This window comes from Lepidochelys olivacea (genome assembly GCF_965140295.1).
Source record: "Lepidochelys olivacea isolate rLepOli2 genome assembly, chromosome: 8".
NCBI classification, from domain to species: domain Eukaryota; kingdom Metazoa; phylum Chordata; order Testudines; family Cheloniidae; genus Lepidochelys; species Lepidochelys olivacea.
In genome coordinates, this window is record NC_140418.1 from 49,203,620 (window position 1) to 49,219,961 (window position 16,342).

The 16,342-nt window shown below is 42.6% G+C and overlaps 1 protein-coding gene across 2 annotated transcripts in view; it reads left to right on the top strand.

The window, feature by feature from the left end:
- The first annotated feature begins 1,756 nt into the window (after nt 1-1,756).
- The window catches only part of RABGAP1L (RAB GTPase activating protein 1 like), a 528,106-nt gene continuing 513,520 nt past the window's right edge, over nt 1,757-16,342 (top strand). The window contains exon 1 of one of the 2 annotated variants that reach the window (XM_084635917.1): nt 1,757-1,895. The gene's annotated coding sequence lies outside the window, so the exon portion shown is untranslated. Of the gene's footprint in view, nt 1,896-2,344; nt 2,362-16,342 lie in introns of those variants that run through there. The other variant, XM_084635918.1, reaches the window with a different exon arrangement.

A 16,342-nucleotide genomic window follows, 5' to 3' on the forward strand; every position in this document is an offset into this window, starting at 1 on the left:
TCCAGCCCACAGTCATTCACACAATAAATAGTCATTATTAAGCATTCTGGAGTGATGCTTCTTATAGGGTGATCAGATGTCCTGATTTTAAAGGGACAGTGCTGATTTTTGGGTCTTTTTCTTATATAGACTCTTATTACCCCTCACCTCTTATCTGGTCACCTTAGCTTCTTAACACATTGCTGTTCTAGGCAACCACCCTTGATCTGTCTTTGAGGCAGAAGCAGCCCTGACAAGCTCTATAATATGTATATTTAATTTTAATTACAATTTATTTTTTATAGCTTGTTTCAGCATAAAAGGAGAATAAGAGTGAAAGAAATAGAGAAAGGAAACCAACAGAACACTCTCCAGTTACATAAATGGATATATAACTGTTGATGGGTCAATAATCAGAAACAAATTGGTATCATCTGCTGGAATTATAGGGCAATATAATCCCCCCCTATGTTGAGCCATTATGTACTTGATCCAGCAGGCCCAGAGGCAGTTGAAGGTCAAGCACAAAAGTAGAAAGGCACTAATTTACTTGGGGCATGGGAGAATGGGATAATCAGTAGCAATTGACTTTTTTGGAAAGAAGTGAAGGTTTTATGCCTCTCCATATTTGACATTCTCCAATGTCCCTGCCATGGATCCCTGTCCCCCACAGCAAGTAATAATGGGAAACTATATAGGATTAGGATACATACATTAATGACTTTCTCACTTGTCAGAAATGTTACAGGTGGAGCTGCACAAGCTTTGGCAGCTATGGGAACAGGTGGCTGCCAGGGCTAGAAAGGAAGGTTATGAGACTTACAGACACCTGCACCATAATTGCATGAAAGCAAGTGTTCTCATTATTTTCACAGCAGCTGTAGCAGGAAGCACTTTAATTTGCAAGAGCTGGAAGTACTGTGATTGACACCCACCCTGAGGACTTGCATCGGGAGTTTGCAAATCAGCTGACAGCAATGCTTAATTTGTAATGAGAGGTGCCAGGGCTAAAACACTTTTTTTCATTCATAACTGATGCAGCAACTCCAGAGATGCTAGGGCTATAAACTGCCAAGTCTAGAAGTGCCAGAGCTCAGCCGTGGCACATATTAAATATCGGGTGACAGACAGAAAACCACACCAGACTTGTTTCAAAGAGCCTCATGACTTGCACGCCAATCTCACTTAATGGGGTGTTTTTTTCGGAGGAGAGGGGCTGACTCTGGATTTTCTGACCTCTGTGGTTGGTAGTTACTCCTGCCACGCAGCAACGCGTGTCAGCAAGCAGCCACAAACGGCAACGTTTTCAATTTCCTGAAGCTAGGCACCAACATAATTAGCCACACTAAGGCAGCTAGCTAGCCACCCCCAGGCGCCTGGGGGCAAGGGGCTGAGCTGGCAGAGCCGCTCCTCAGGAGACGTGCGGCTACCCCCCTTGCAAAGCTCAGCTCAGACCAATTATTTTAGGTGCCTAACCGCCACCCTGGAAAATCCGGGGCTTCAGCGGCTCTCCCTGATGAGCAACCCACAGCGCCCCCTTCGTACGCGCGAGCAGTCCGCGCAGCAGGGCACGCGGCTGCCCTGAACCGCCAATGACTGACGGGGCACGCGCGGCAGGCCCCTCAGTCAGAAGGCCGTAGATCGCCGCGCGCGCACCAACGAGCAGGAGGCAACAATAGCCGCTGGGGGCGCCCTCACACCGCCTTTTCCAAAGACCGCCCTCGACGGCCGCTTGGCCTGCGTCTCTTGGACCCGCGCGCGCGCTCCGCTGTTGGAATGTTCGCCGTCCTCTCGAACCTCAGCGCGGCTGCGCGACTCCCGGCCCTCCCCCCGCTCCTCCCCTCCACTTCTCGGAGCGCCGGTGTTGGAGTGAAGCCGGAACGGGCCGGGCTGGAGCACGCAGAGTTCTGCGTCTGGTGAGCGAGGGGAAGGGGAACAACGTCTCGAGGTCCCGCTCCTGCGCTGTGCCTGGGCTGCCCCCTGTGTGCGGACGGGAGGAGGCGGTACCTCGCCCCTCTTCACCGGGCGGGGGGGGGGGCGCGAGCGGTTCTCTTTTGGGTCCGCTGGTGCCCGGAAAGGGGAGGGAGCTGCTTTCTTTCAGGTCCGCGAGTGTTTAGTCTCGCTTTGCCCTGCCCTGGGTGGGCGGCCTGAGCCTGTGACAGGTCCTCGTGACCTCGGGTGGCTTCTCCTGCCAGGGGGCGGCACTAGCTGTGACCTGCCGACATTGCTGCTGCCTCGGTGTTTGCCCCCCCCCCCCCCGGTCCTCTCAGAGTCGCCGGCTGCGCCTCCCCTGCCCCGAAAGGAGGAGGAGGAGGAGGAGACGCGAGGTGTGTGTGTGTGTTTTGGTGCGGGAGTTGCTGTGTCGTCCTGCTCCGTGTCCAGGTATTTCGTGTGTGTGTGCTTCCCTGCACTCCAGCGGTCCTTGGGTTAGTGCAGCTTTGCGGGGGTGTGTGTGTATGTGTTACGAAGCTGGCGTGTAATGGTAAAGTTGCTCGCCTCTTGAGCTGGGAAGGGGGGATTCGGTGGAAGAGTTCCTCTCTTCTCCTCATAGGAAAAGCGAAGTCACTTCCCAAGTCTAAAACTAGCAAAGCAGCAGTCTGCATCTGTCTGTGTGTCTGAGGAGCACAAACACTTAATTGATACACACAGCAAAACCCTTCATGCACATGGAGACACTTTAAAAACTCCTTAAAACGTAATCCCAAATGAGGGAGTCGCTCTCTGAAGGAGTGAGACTTTGCACGTCTGCTCTACTGTGTGTTTCTAAAGTGTGGCAATTACTTTAATCTCACTGTCAAGGGTTCAGGGCTGGGCTGTTTGCATTTGATTTTGTTGTATGTTAATTACATCTCATAATTTTTCTTAGCAAGGGATTTTGAATGTTTTTCTGTTTTGAGCTATAAAGTACCAGCCGCTTTAAAAAAATAAAACCAACAACGAGAAAAAAAAACTTCTGTTTAAAAGAAGCCTGTGTAGAAACATTTCTCATGTTTTCATTTTCAAGCTTTAGCCAGCTTCATGTTGATATTGATAACATGATGCCAAATCCCACTTTGGTAAAGAGCAGCTGCACCCCCTACCTCTTTCACAAACTTCCTGCCTGTTAGGATAGAAAGCAACAAATTCTGTTCTCCGCAAACCCATGTTACCACACTGAAGTGTTCACTTGACTTAAGGAAACTCCCAAGTTCTGTATGTCAACGTGCTTGCATGTTTTGGGGACTTAAAATTCACTTTATCCTGTATGTAAAGCCATCAACAAAGTGTAACAAAGCGGCCGTGTACAAATGGATTTTCAAAAAGAAAATGAGTACTTGTGGCACCTTAGAGACTAACCAATTTATTTGAGCGTAAGCATCCGATGAAGTGAGCTGTAGCTCACAAAAGCTTATGCTCAAATAAATTGGTTAGTCTCTAAGGTGCCACAAGTACTCCTCTTCTTTTTGCGAATACAGACTAACATGGCTGTTACTCTGAAACCGGATTTTCAAAATATAACTTTTTGCCTTTTTAAAGACATCTGCACATATTGAAGTTTTGGAATTGGTGATTTTAAGGTTAATGCCCCAATTCTGCAGGCTTCCCGTGTACATGTACTCACCGTGATACATTGTGAGTAGTCTTCAAAAGTTAAGCACATGTATAAATCTCTGCAGGACTGGGGCCAACATTGTTTGTGCGGCACATTTGGATTGTATGGTACATCTGACATAATTAAACATCAAATGATACTGGTATGAGGTAAATGTGCAGTTTGAACTTGATTGGGCCTGGAATACTGACTGACTTGTTAGCACAGAACGGTCTGAATAGTGTTTCTAAAAGGTGAAGCTAAATCTGAAGAACTGATGGAAGTATTTAACTGTAATTTTCATAGAGATATGGTGGAATACTGAGCCTCATTTTGTTTAGAGGGCTGAATTCAACTTTAAATTTTGGTTCATGTGCTAAGGTGTGGGCCACATACAACCCATGTCTGCACTGAAGCCTTCAATGATGTCAATAAGAGGCTTGCATAAAGATCAAGGGTACAGTATGTTTTTCATTTTGTTACCCAACTTTTACTTACCATCACTATTAGTTCCTTATTTTTGCTTTCAGCCTTACAGGGTGGGAAAATTTACTTGCATTTATGGTCACCTGTAGTTCTGCCCCTTGTTCCTCTCCTCCCCTATAGTATTTTTGCTTCAAGTTTCCTGTCTTTATGAATCAGTCTATGAAATATAAAGTGTTATCATTAGGCTTTATATTGTTAAGGGTATGTCTACACTACGGAATTAGGTCGAATTTATAGAAGTAGTTTTTTTTAGAAATCAGTTTTATATATTCGAGTGTGTGTGTCCCCACAGAAAATGCTCTAAGCGCATTAACTCGGCGGAGTGCTTCCACAGTACTGAGGCGAGTGTTGCACTGTAGGTAGCTATCCCACAGTTCCCGCAGTCTCCGCTGCCCATTGGAATTCTGGGTTGAGAACCCAATGCCTGATGGGGCTAAAACATTGTCGCCGGTGGTTCTGGATACGTATCGTCAGGCCCCCGTTCCCTCCCCCCCTCCGTGAAAGCAAGGGCAGACAATTGTTTCGTGCCTTTTTTCCTGAGTTACCCATGCAGACGCCATATCACGGCAAGCATGGAGCCTGCTCAGGTAACCGTCACCGTATGTCTCCCGGGTGCTGGCAGACGCGGTACTGCATTGCTACACAGTAGCAGCAACCCATTGCTTTTTGGCAGCAGACGGTGCAATACGACTGGTAGCCATCATCGTCATGTCCAAGGTGCTCCTGGCCACGTCGGCTGGGAGCGCCTGGGCAGACATGGGCGCAGGGACTAAACTTGGAGTGACTTGACCAGGTCATTCTCTTTAGTCCTGCAGTCAGTCCTATTGAACCGTCTTATGGTGAGCAGGCAGACGATATGGATTGCTAGCAGTCGTATTGCACCATCTTCTGCCGAGCAGCCATGAGATGTGGATGGCATGCAGTCCTTCTGCACCGTCTGCTACCAGCCAAAGATGTAAAAGATAGATGGAGTGGATCAAAACAAAAAATAGACCAGATTTGTTTTGTACTCATTTGCTTTCCCCCCCTCCCCTGTCTAGGGGACTCATTCCTCTAGGTCACACTGCAGTCACTCACAGAGAAGGTGCAGCGAGGTAAATCCAGCCATGTGTCAGTCAGAGGCCAGGCTAATCTCCTTGTTCTAATAAGAACAATAACTTAGGTGCACCATTTCTTATTGGAGCCCTCCGTGAAGTCCTGCCTGAAATACTCTTTGATACAAAGACACCCCCTTTGTTGATTTTTAGCTCCCTGAAGCCAACCCTGTAATCCCTGTCATCAGTCGCCCCTCCCTCCATCAGAGCAATGGCAGACAATCGTTCCGCACCTTTTTTCTGTGCGGACGCCATACCAAAGCAAGCATGGAGGCCGCTCAGCTCACTTTGGCAATTAGGCATTAAACACCACACGCATTATCTAGCAGTATATGCAGCACCAGAACCTGGCAGAGCGATACCGGGCGAGGAGGCGACGTCAGCGCAGTTACGTGAGTGATCAGGACATGGACACAGATTTCTCTGAAAGCATGGGCCCTGCCAGTGCATGCATCATGGTGCTAATGGGGCAGGTTCATGCTGTGGAATGCCGATTCTGGGCTCAGGAAACAAGCACAGACTGGTGGGACCGCATAGTGTTGCAGGTCTGGGACGATTGCCAGTGGCTGCGAAACTTTCGCATGCGTAAGGGCACTTTCATGGAACTTTGTGACTTGCTTTCCCCTGCCCTGAAGCGCATGAATACCAAGATGAGAGCAGCCCTCACAGTTGAGAAGCGAGTGGCGATAGCCCTGTGGAAGCTTGCAACGCCAGACAGCTACCTGTCAGTTGGGAATCAATTTGGAGTGGGCAAACTACTGTGGGGGCTGCTGTGATGCAAGTAGCCCACGCAATCAAAGATCTGCTGATATCAAGGGTAGTGACCCTGGGAAATGTGCAGGTCATAGTGGATGGCTTTGCTGCAATGGGATTCCCTAACTGTAGTGGGGCCATATACGGAACCCATATCCCTATCTTGGCACCGGAGCCAAGCTGGAGGAGTCCAATGGATCCTAGCAGAACAACACTGTATTTAGCACATTGCACAGTCTACTGAGAATGGAGTCTCCCCAAGTAATCAAAACTTGGTTTGTTGGTGAAGTATAGAAGAATGCCACGACTTCCTCTCCCCCCGTCCTTCTGCCCCCCCCCCCCCAAGTATGATGCTGCGCATCAACATAATAAGGACAAGGGCAGACAAGTTGAGGGCGTAGAGGACCTTGAAGGCTAGGGCAAGAATTTTACATTTTATATCGTGCAGAAGAACAAGTGAAGGGATTCAAAGAGGGGAATGAAGTGGTCACAGCAATAGGCCAGGGAACCCAAGAGAAACTTTAAATGTAAAGGGAATTTCCAACCTAATTGCCTTTCTGGATTTGGCAAAAGATGTCACTCCCCTACCTTAAATATCTTTGCATATGGCAGGAATTGTTTGTCTCCCAGTTTGATTCCCCCAAGCCCCCACCACCTCCTGTCAGTGGAAAAACACTAGTATTATCATAAAGTCCAATACCAGGTGACTTGGTCACATGTCCCTGTAGCCTCATATAACTCAGAGTCTCTCTCATATAACTCAGAGACTGTTTGCAGCGTAAGGCTTCCTGGTGGGAGGTTAGCATTTCAGAGACCTATAGTTTTCCCTAATGTCCCTTCCCAACTGGCCATCTAGATTGATTGCATTCTGTCCAGTGGGCATTCCTCAGGTGTAAACACATTTGTAATAGATGCATACACAATATTCCTGACTTCAGATACAAAAATGACACATGCATATAAATAGGATAATCATATTCAATAGGTTACATTATAACCCTTTCCAATGATATCTCACATTCCCTACCTTGCATAAAATGCATCATAGTTATGCCATAATCATATCATATAACAATATTTCTATGAAGAATATGAGGGCATAGTGCCACAGCGGTAATTTGCAAGAAAACACTTTTAATACTTAAATTCATGGTGGATTTGATTTAAATCAAATTGATTTAAATCACTAGTCAGGAAGACTCAATTTAATCATGGATTTCTACATAAAAGTGCATTTTTCTTGTTTGTTATAACCTTAATACATATTCTTCACAACTCAAAGATAGATATAGGTTTCATTGTTATAAGGTACATACTACATATTTTAAAGTGATATATTCTGAAAATTTTTCAGATTCGTTTTACAGCTATATCAGAAAATGATTGGTTATTTCATATACCAAAGGTAATTGAAGCAGATATTTATGAAGTCATTGGGAGGTGAACTATCTCCAATTCAACAGGTTAATCATTAATATTTGGAGGATTTTCTTGCCATGCTGTATTAGGAGGAGAACATCACCAGACAGATTTTTAAATTGTTTTATTGAACTAAAACAACAAAGTTATGTATTCTGGATTTGTTTCTTCAACAGCAAACATACAATATTTTAACAAAGGTGTAACAAAACAAGCATATGAATTTTTGCATTTAATTAAACATTCAAGTTCTTTAAAATCAGGTTTGTTTTTGTTAACTATTTTAGTTAAAAACAATTTTAAATGAAATATTTAAAAAAGCCCACAAATTAAATTGACTATGTCAGCCAGGTCAACATGAGAAACTTAAAGTATTGTCTTCTGCAGCTAACTCATTCGTCTTCACCTTCATTTTCCTGTTTGTTCATAATCTGGAAAAGAAAAACAACCTTTCTTGCTTTTTCAAGTCCCAAACGATTTCTCAGTTTGGAATGAATTAGTCCAAAGGAAGAATATATTCTTTCTACACTGGCAGAAGAAGCTACTGCTGTTAAAAGTGAGATTATCACTTCAACAGTCTCTGAATCCAAGAGCTTAAGTGACTTCCACCAGTTCACTGGTGTGACTTTCTTTAAAACATCATCAGCAAACACATATTGCTTGAATGGTTCACCCTTAGCTCTGAAGTTTATTATAGTTGGCATTATAGAGGGATGATTGCTGGATGTCCATGTCATAGTCAATTCCTCTTCTTCAGCAGTTAAGGTTTGACCGTGGTACCGAGTATTGAGAACATTTGCAAGAAAATGAGCTAGAGATAGTGCTTGTCCCATTCATTTTTTTAATGCTTGTAATTTAACTCTATTATTGCATATTTCTCTTTTGGAGATCTCACTCGGTTTCTTCCAAATTTCAACAGCGTCAGCAATAAAACAGCTATTTCCCAGCATTTTGTTCAAGGCTACAGAAATAGGTTTCAGGGTACTCAGCATGCGTTCAACATTTGTCTTAATGTCAACAATGTCTCCAATGTTGAGAACTTTGGCTGTGACAGTGCCATCTATTTGTTCACAATTTTGTTCCCAAAGTGTCATCAGATTAGGCCAGTTCTTGATATAGAGGTCAAAACAGTCCACTACTGAGTTCCATCTCACTTTTTGTGGGAGAGTTAGCTTGGTTCCTCTCACTTTTTTCAGAGCAGCTGCTGCAAAGTGGTGGTTACGGAAGTATTTTGCAATTTCAACAACATTAGCCTTTATTTCTGGAACATTGGAGGTGCATCAAATGAGCACTGCAACCGTATGTTATTAGCTTGGGACTCTCTCTTCTAAATAATTTCTTCTAATCTTGGATACATTTGCAGCATTGTCTGTAACCAAGCTGCGTACTAGACATTTGAAATTTTCTTCAGATTCTTAAAGCTTTTACTGCTACTTCTTGTTAGTATTCTGCTGTGTGTGCATTTCCTGATGTATCAATTGTTTCTGTAAGGAAGACATTCCCTCCTGCTGTTGTCACACAAGCACATGCAACAGGATCATTGTGGACACTGCTCCACCCATCAAGACTCAGGTTAACAATTTCACCCTCTAGACCTTTTGCACACTGCTCAGTTTCTTTTTCATACACTTTATCCAGCCACTTGCCTGCGACATCTGCTCTGTTGGGTGGACTGTATCCTGGTCTTAATGACTGAACCATGTTAATGAAGTGTGGGTTCTCAATCATACGGAAAGGAGAGTTTGTTGCATAAACAAACTGGGCAGTTTTTCCATCAATCATCTCTTTTTGTAATCTGCTGGTTCTTATCACATACTTCTCTATGGTTGTTTCTGGATGATGGAGATTTTTCTTTTCTTTTTTGCTACAGGTGATGTACTGTGGCTATGTGATATACATGATGTGACTGAAATACTATCATTGGCAGATAATTCTGAAACTATAGAAAACGATGGTGATCTTGAAGGTGGATAGTCTTCAGAATCCTGTATGTTGAGGATGGATTCTCCTAAACAAAATAAGTCAATGCAGTTATTTCATTATTACCACCATACTGCTCATTTAGTATTACTCATTGTATTGACTGACACTCAGTACTACTGTTAAAGATGAAATTGTAAAAGGAAGATCTACCAATTTCAGCTATTTATTTTTGATCACAACTCCATCTAAAATGGTAGTACCATAGAGTAACAACTATATTTTTTTGCTCAAACATGAGAATTCAAGAATAGTCCAAAAGGAAGACAGGCAGTCCTTAAGAAAGAAGTATGAAATAAAAAAGTTTACCAACCTGAAGATTCTGCATGTTCAGACATGTTCCTTTCATCATCTTCAACGCAACTTCCTCCTGAGAGGGAACACTTCTCATGATGTTTCATTCGGGCAACCAGGCCTTGCATTTCTTTGTTGCACTGTTTTGCTTTTTGCATGCATGCCTGTCTTACCCACAGGTAGAGGAACTTCATTAAAATATTCCCGAACTGGGTCTCTTTCATGGCCTGCTGCTATGATAGGTTTCCCCTTCTATTTAGAGAGTGGTATGGTAGATCTCAAATCAATGAAGGCTACCCTCAGAAAGACCTCAAGACTTCTGGAATATGTTGCTCAAACAGTTTCACTTTTGTTTCTACAGCCTGTCGCTCCCCTCTCACATTTATCTCCAGACTTCTTCTCATTGTCCAGATCTAATCTTCCCCAGATCACTTATTTATTTTAAAACATTTTTGCTGTTATCTCTGGAGTCACAAATCCACAGTTTGAGAACTGCAAAACTAAGGATCTCTGATGGTATCTTCTGGACTGAGCACTGAGTCCCATTGGGTAGATAGAAGTATTAACCTAAATAAGCTATAAAGAAGCCCCTGGAACCTCATAAAATTTGTTCCCTAATCCATGAACTATTGGAACTCATTTACAAAACTTTTCTTACACATTACATGAATATATTGTCTCACACTATAGAATTTATAATCCCTATTCCATGATGGGATACATTTGGAGCTATAATGTAGTCTTTAGATAGGTGTTTTCCTCAAAAAACATTTTATCCAAAAAATCCAATTTAAATAAAAGAAGTCCAATTTTTTTTTTAAATCATTGGTTTGTATTCACCCTGGCATTGTATAGCTTTACAAAATTCTCCTCCTTCAGTGGAAGTTGATTTTCTGATATGGGGTAAAATATTCTTAATCCTTTCATTACCACAGGGTGGGCAAATAACTTTGGTCCTGGAGCTGGGAAACACTAATTTTAATAGTAATTCTATCTTGAATTGTAAAATTTATTTTGAGATACCTTGCATACGAAGGTGAGACACAACCAACAATATCAAGGAATAAATGGGCTTGAAGACTTAGGATATGACCTAGTTCTACTAAAACAAAGTCATAAATTTTTCTGAAAAATTCCATTTGGCTTATTTCTTAGTGTCTGTGTCTTAAACATTTTAGTATACACATGTACAAGCTCCTTGGAGGAATTTAGTATTTTGAGTAGGGCTGTCGATTAATCTCAGTTTTAATTGCACTGTTAAACAAGAGACTACCAACTGAAATTTATTCAATAATTTGGATGTTTTTCTACATTTCATATATAACTTGTATTCTGTGTTGTAATTGAAATCAAAGTGTATATTTTGATTACAAATATTTGCACTGTAAAAATGATAAACAGAAGAAATATTATTTTTCAGTTCACCTGGTACAAGTACCATAGCGATCTTTGTCCTGAAAGTGCAACTTACAAATGTAGATGTTTTTGTTACATAACTGCAGGGCTGGCCTTACCATGAGGCAAACTGAGGTGGCCATCTCAGGTGCCAACTGTGTGTGGGGGTGCCACTGGGACCCAGAGTGTAAAAAATTGTCTGCTTGTGGTGCATATGTATTCTGTCTGCTCTAGATGCACAGAGAGGGTGGAGTGCTGTGCTGGAGGAAGGAGGGCACAAGAGACATAACAGGCAGGCAGGAGAGAAGGTGAGAGGGAATAACAGAAAGCTGCAGGGAGAGAGAGGAGGAGGAGCCGCCTCTGATGTACCTCTCTAGCACCCCCAGGAGCCTGGACTGATTAACACCAGCTTCTCAGGATGCTTCCTGTTTCCTGCTGCTTCCCTGAACCCACTTGAGGAGAACAGACAGTCAACTGAAGTAGTAGGAGCCAGTTCGCCCCTTAAGACGCTGATATCTTCCCTCACTCAGGCCCTGCTATCAGCCTGCTTATTTGTCCCCTTCAATTGAGTGTTGAGAGCCACTGTAGCTGGCACAGAACAGCAGTCATGAGTGAAAGACGAAAACGCCCCTCTGGGGCAGCATTCAGAAAAAGAAAGAAAGCAAAGGAAGTTTTTCTATCTAATCAGGAAGGAGCTCTCCTGAGATACATAGACACAAATGTTCACGGTGAGCCTTCCGGCCTCAGTGACGATGTGAGTGGTGAGGAGATGCCTGATCTTCCAGTTAGTCAGAGTGCAGGTGACCTGGCAGCTACTGCAACATCCATCCATATCTCCATCTCAAATGGATATAACCGTGCAAGTTCCTGAAGAAAAGTGTAGATCAGAGAAGAGTGTGGTGGAGGCACAAGAAACAGCTGCTGCTGAGTTTTGTTCCTTAAGTCTAGATGATCCAGGACTGTGGACCCACTTGTAGCCTGAGGGACTTCCTTAAACTGCATGGGCACAGCAAGTGAAAAACTTCATGTTTCCCAAAGACAATGAAAACAGAAGTTGCCATCCAACATATTACTGGCGTGAAATACCTAATGGTGACAAAGTGGAAAAGCCATAGCTTATGTACTCAACCCCAGAAAGCTGCATACTGTTTTTGTTGCAAACTCTTCCAGTCTGATGTTCCAGCCACATTAGGTTCTACAGGAAGAAAGGACTGGAAAACTCTGGCTAGAAATCTGGCATGTCATGAGAAAGCAGCAAATCACCAGAGAGCATTCCATAGGTGGAAAGAGCTTGAGATGAGACTAAGGTTAAAGGCCACCATAGATGATTGCATCAGAGTTTCTTTACTGGCAAAAGGTTCTGAAAAGGCTCATTGTCATTGTGAGAATGCTTGCCAGCCAAAACCTAGTATCTAAGAAGAGTCACCACCCAAGAAATGTACACACACCACTACCTTGAAAAAACAATTCAAAATGAGATCATACAGTTACTGGCAACAAAAGTCAAGCAGAAGATTGTGCCAGGTCTGAAGTCAGCAAGACATTACTCTGTTATTTTGGACTGCACATCTGACATCAGCCATACGGAACAAATGACTTCAATAGTGCGTTTTGTAACAACAATAGAACTTGGGGAAAATATTCCTGCAATGGTGACTGTCAGAGAGAATTTTCTAGAATTTATTGACATTGATGATACTACAGGAGCTGGTATGACAAATGTGCTCCTTAAAAGGCTGGAAGATACGGGAATTGCGATAGCTGACATGAGAGGTCAGGGCTACAATAATTGTGCCAACATGAGAGGAAGGAACAGAGGAGTGAAGACACGGATCCGAGAGCTAAACCGCCAAGCTTTTTTTGTCCCTTGCAGTTCCCATTCATTGAACTTGGTGATCAGTGATGCAGCATCAGCTTCTAGTGAGGCTGCTGAATATTTTAATGTAATTCAAAGCATCTATGTATTTTTCTCTGTATCAACTCATAGATGGCAAATTTTGAAGCAACTTCTGGGAACATCCTCTCTGACACTGAAACGACTGAGTGCCACACGATGGGAAAGTCGAGTGGAAGGCGATAAAGCCTATCAAACACCAAATTGGGAAGATAAATGATGCCATAGTTGCCAATATGGAGAATAATGCTATTGCAGGAACTGTTCATGAGAGAACAGTGGCAGAGGGAAATGGAATCACCAGTAACATACATAACTTCAAATTTCTGTTTGGCTTAGTGTTGTGGCATGACATACTGTTTGAAATAAATGTTGTAAGCAAGAGACTCCAAGGTGTTGACCTTGATATATCTGGAGCAATGGAACAACGGGACAAAGCAAAGTCATACCTACAGTCTTACCGGTAAGATGAGGGATTTCAAAACGTTCTGAAGAGAGCACAGAAGTTGGCAGAGGAACTTCACATTGAAGCTATTTTCCCACCCATTCAAGAATACAAGAATCACCGAAGATGACGACATTTTGATTGAGACACGGGATAATCCCATAAGAGACCCCAAACAACAATTCAAAGTTGATTTCTTTAACCAGGTGCTAGATTGTGCAATACAGTCAGTTGAAGAATGTTTCATGCAGCTCAAGGAACACAGCAGTATATTTGGGATGTTGTATGATATTCCCAAACTCCTTACTATACCTGAAGAAGACCTACACCAGCAAAGCAGGGCACTAGAGACAGTGTTGACACATGATGACATGCGTGATATTGATGCGAGTTATTTAGGTGATGAACTGAAAGCCCTTTCAAGATACTTTTCAGCAGGATCAACTCCAAAGGCTGTTCTGGAATATATGTGCACAAATAAGATGACCACCCTCTTTCCAAATGCTTTTGTTGCTCTGTGCATACTTCTAACACTTCTGGTAACAGTTGCCGGTGGAGAACGCAACTTCTCCAAGCTGAAGTTAATAAAAACACATCTACGCTCCACAATGACACAGGAGAGGCTGGTCGGCCTTACAACCATCTCAATAGAGCATGAGCTGGCCCAGACTGTGGACCTTCAGGAAGCAGTTCAGATCTTTGCAACTAAGAAGGCACGGAAAGCACCAATTAGATTATTCAAACAGATAAAAATGCCAGTGTTTACTCTGCAGACAAGAAAAGTTACATTTGCTGTTCAGGTGTTTTGAAAGATAAGTGTTACTTAAAATTTTTGAAGAAGGCATTTTAAGTTGTTAGTTCTCCTTTATTGGGGTAGGTAGCAGAGCAGTACTATGAGAGGAGTAGAACAGGAAGAAGGCAGAATTGAGACATTTCAAAGTTTTGGCCCAAGCTAGGGGGTATGGGGGCGTCATTTGAGCTCCCCGCCTCAGGTGCCAAAATGTTGTGGGCCAGCCCTGCATAACCGCACTCAAAAACAAAACAGTGTAAAATTTCAAAGGCTACAAGTCCACTCCGTCCTACTTCTTGTTCAGCCAATCGCTCAGACAAACAAGTTCGTTTACATTTGCAGGAGATAATGCTGCCCGCTTCTTATTTACAGTGTCACCAGAAAGTGAGAACAGGCATTTCATGGCACTTTTGTAGCCAGCATTGCAAGGTATTTATGTGCCAGGTATGCTAAACATGCACTTGCCCCTTCATGCTTCAGTCACAATTCCAGAGGACAGGCTTCCATGCTTATGAGGTTCGTTTAAAAAAATAACATGTTAATTAAATTTGTAGCTGAACTCCTTGGGGGAGAATTTTACATCCCCTGTGCTGTTTTACCCGCATTCTGCCATATATTTCATGTTATGGCAGTCTCGGATGATGACCCGTCACATATGGTTGGTTGTTTTAAGAACGCTTTCATGCAGATTTGACACAATGCAAAGAAGGTACCAATGTGAAAGTTATAAAGATAGCTACAGCACTCAACTCAGATTTAAGAATCTGAAGTGCCTTCCAAAATCTGAGTGGGACGAGGTACGGAGTGTGTTTTCAGAAGTCTTAAAAGAGCAGGACTCTGATGTGGAAACTACAGAACCCGAATCACCAAAAAAGACAATCACCCTTCTGCTGGTGGCATCTGACTCAAGTAATGAAAATGAACATGTGTTGGTCCGTACTGCTTTGGATGGTTTTCAAGAAGAACCCATCATCAACATGGTTGCATGTCCCTGGTACGGTGGTTGAAGTGTGTGCATCTGGCATGTAAATATCCTGTGACACCGACTACAACAGTGCCATGAGAATGCCTGTTCTCACTTTCAGGTGACATTGTAAACAAGAAGCGGGCAGCATTATCTCCTGCAAATGTAAACCAACTTTTTTGAGCAATTGGGTGAACAAGAAGTAGGACTGAGTGGACTTGCAAGCTCTAAAATTTTACATTTTGTTTTTGAGTGCAGTATTTTTGTACATAATTCTATATTTGTAAGTTCAACTTTCATGATAGAGATTGCATTGTAGTACTTGTATTAGGTGAATTGAAAAATACTATTTCTTTTGTTTTTACAGTGCAAACACCAGTAATAAAAATAAATATAAATACACTTTGTATTCTGTGCTGTAATTGAAATCAATATATTTGAAATGTAGAAAACATCCAAAAATATGTAAATAAATGGTATTCTATTGTTTAACAGTGTGATTAATCACACGGTTAATTTTTTTAGTCACTTGACAGCCCTACTTTTGAATTATGTTAACACAGATTTCATGTTTTTGGGGAAACTCCTATTTATCATCTTTAGATGGACAGTCCAGGCAAAATCCAGGAAACCTGTTTTCTCTTTGATAAATATATATTGTCTCCTTAAGTATAATGGAAGTTACATGTATACAGAGTAGTTAAATGAACAGGTTAGTATTCTTAATTGGGTGTATGCAGTACCCAACGAAACACATTATCAAAGTAAAATTTTCAGCTGCTGTTCTTTGTTACCAGTGACTGCTGCTGTATGAAAATAGTGTATACAATTAACTTTCTTGGAAAGTAGTAAAATCCGAGGGGGAGAGCTACACTTGTGTGTGGGCAACTATACTTAAGGTAAAACAAGTTGACTTTTTACCAAATCTGAAAACAAAATTAACAAGTTGCTCTTTTGGGAAAGTTAGGCCCTATGGCAGAAATCTAGCTTTATATGAGCCAACCAAGCAAACCTTCCAGGAGAAAGTCCAGGTTTAAAGTTGTTTTGTTTTGGGAACATGAAAAACAAAATACATTAAATTATACAAAAGTTAAGCTTCACCCAGGTGATTGTATTCTAAGCAGGAACTGAAAGCTTTACTTATCATACCTGAGTCAGAAATAAGTTCTAACCTTCCCCTCTTGCCCTTGGTGATTGCACACTTCCATGAGGTAATTGGTTTTCACCTTTGCTCAGCCACATTCCTGCTGCCTTCCAATTTGGACTTATTTACCCAAT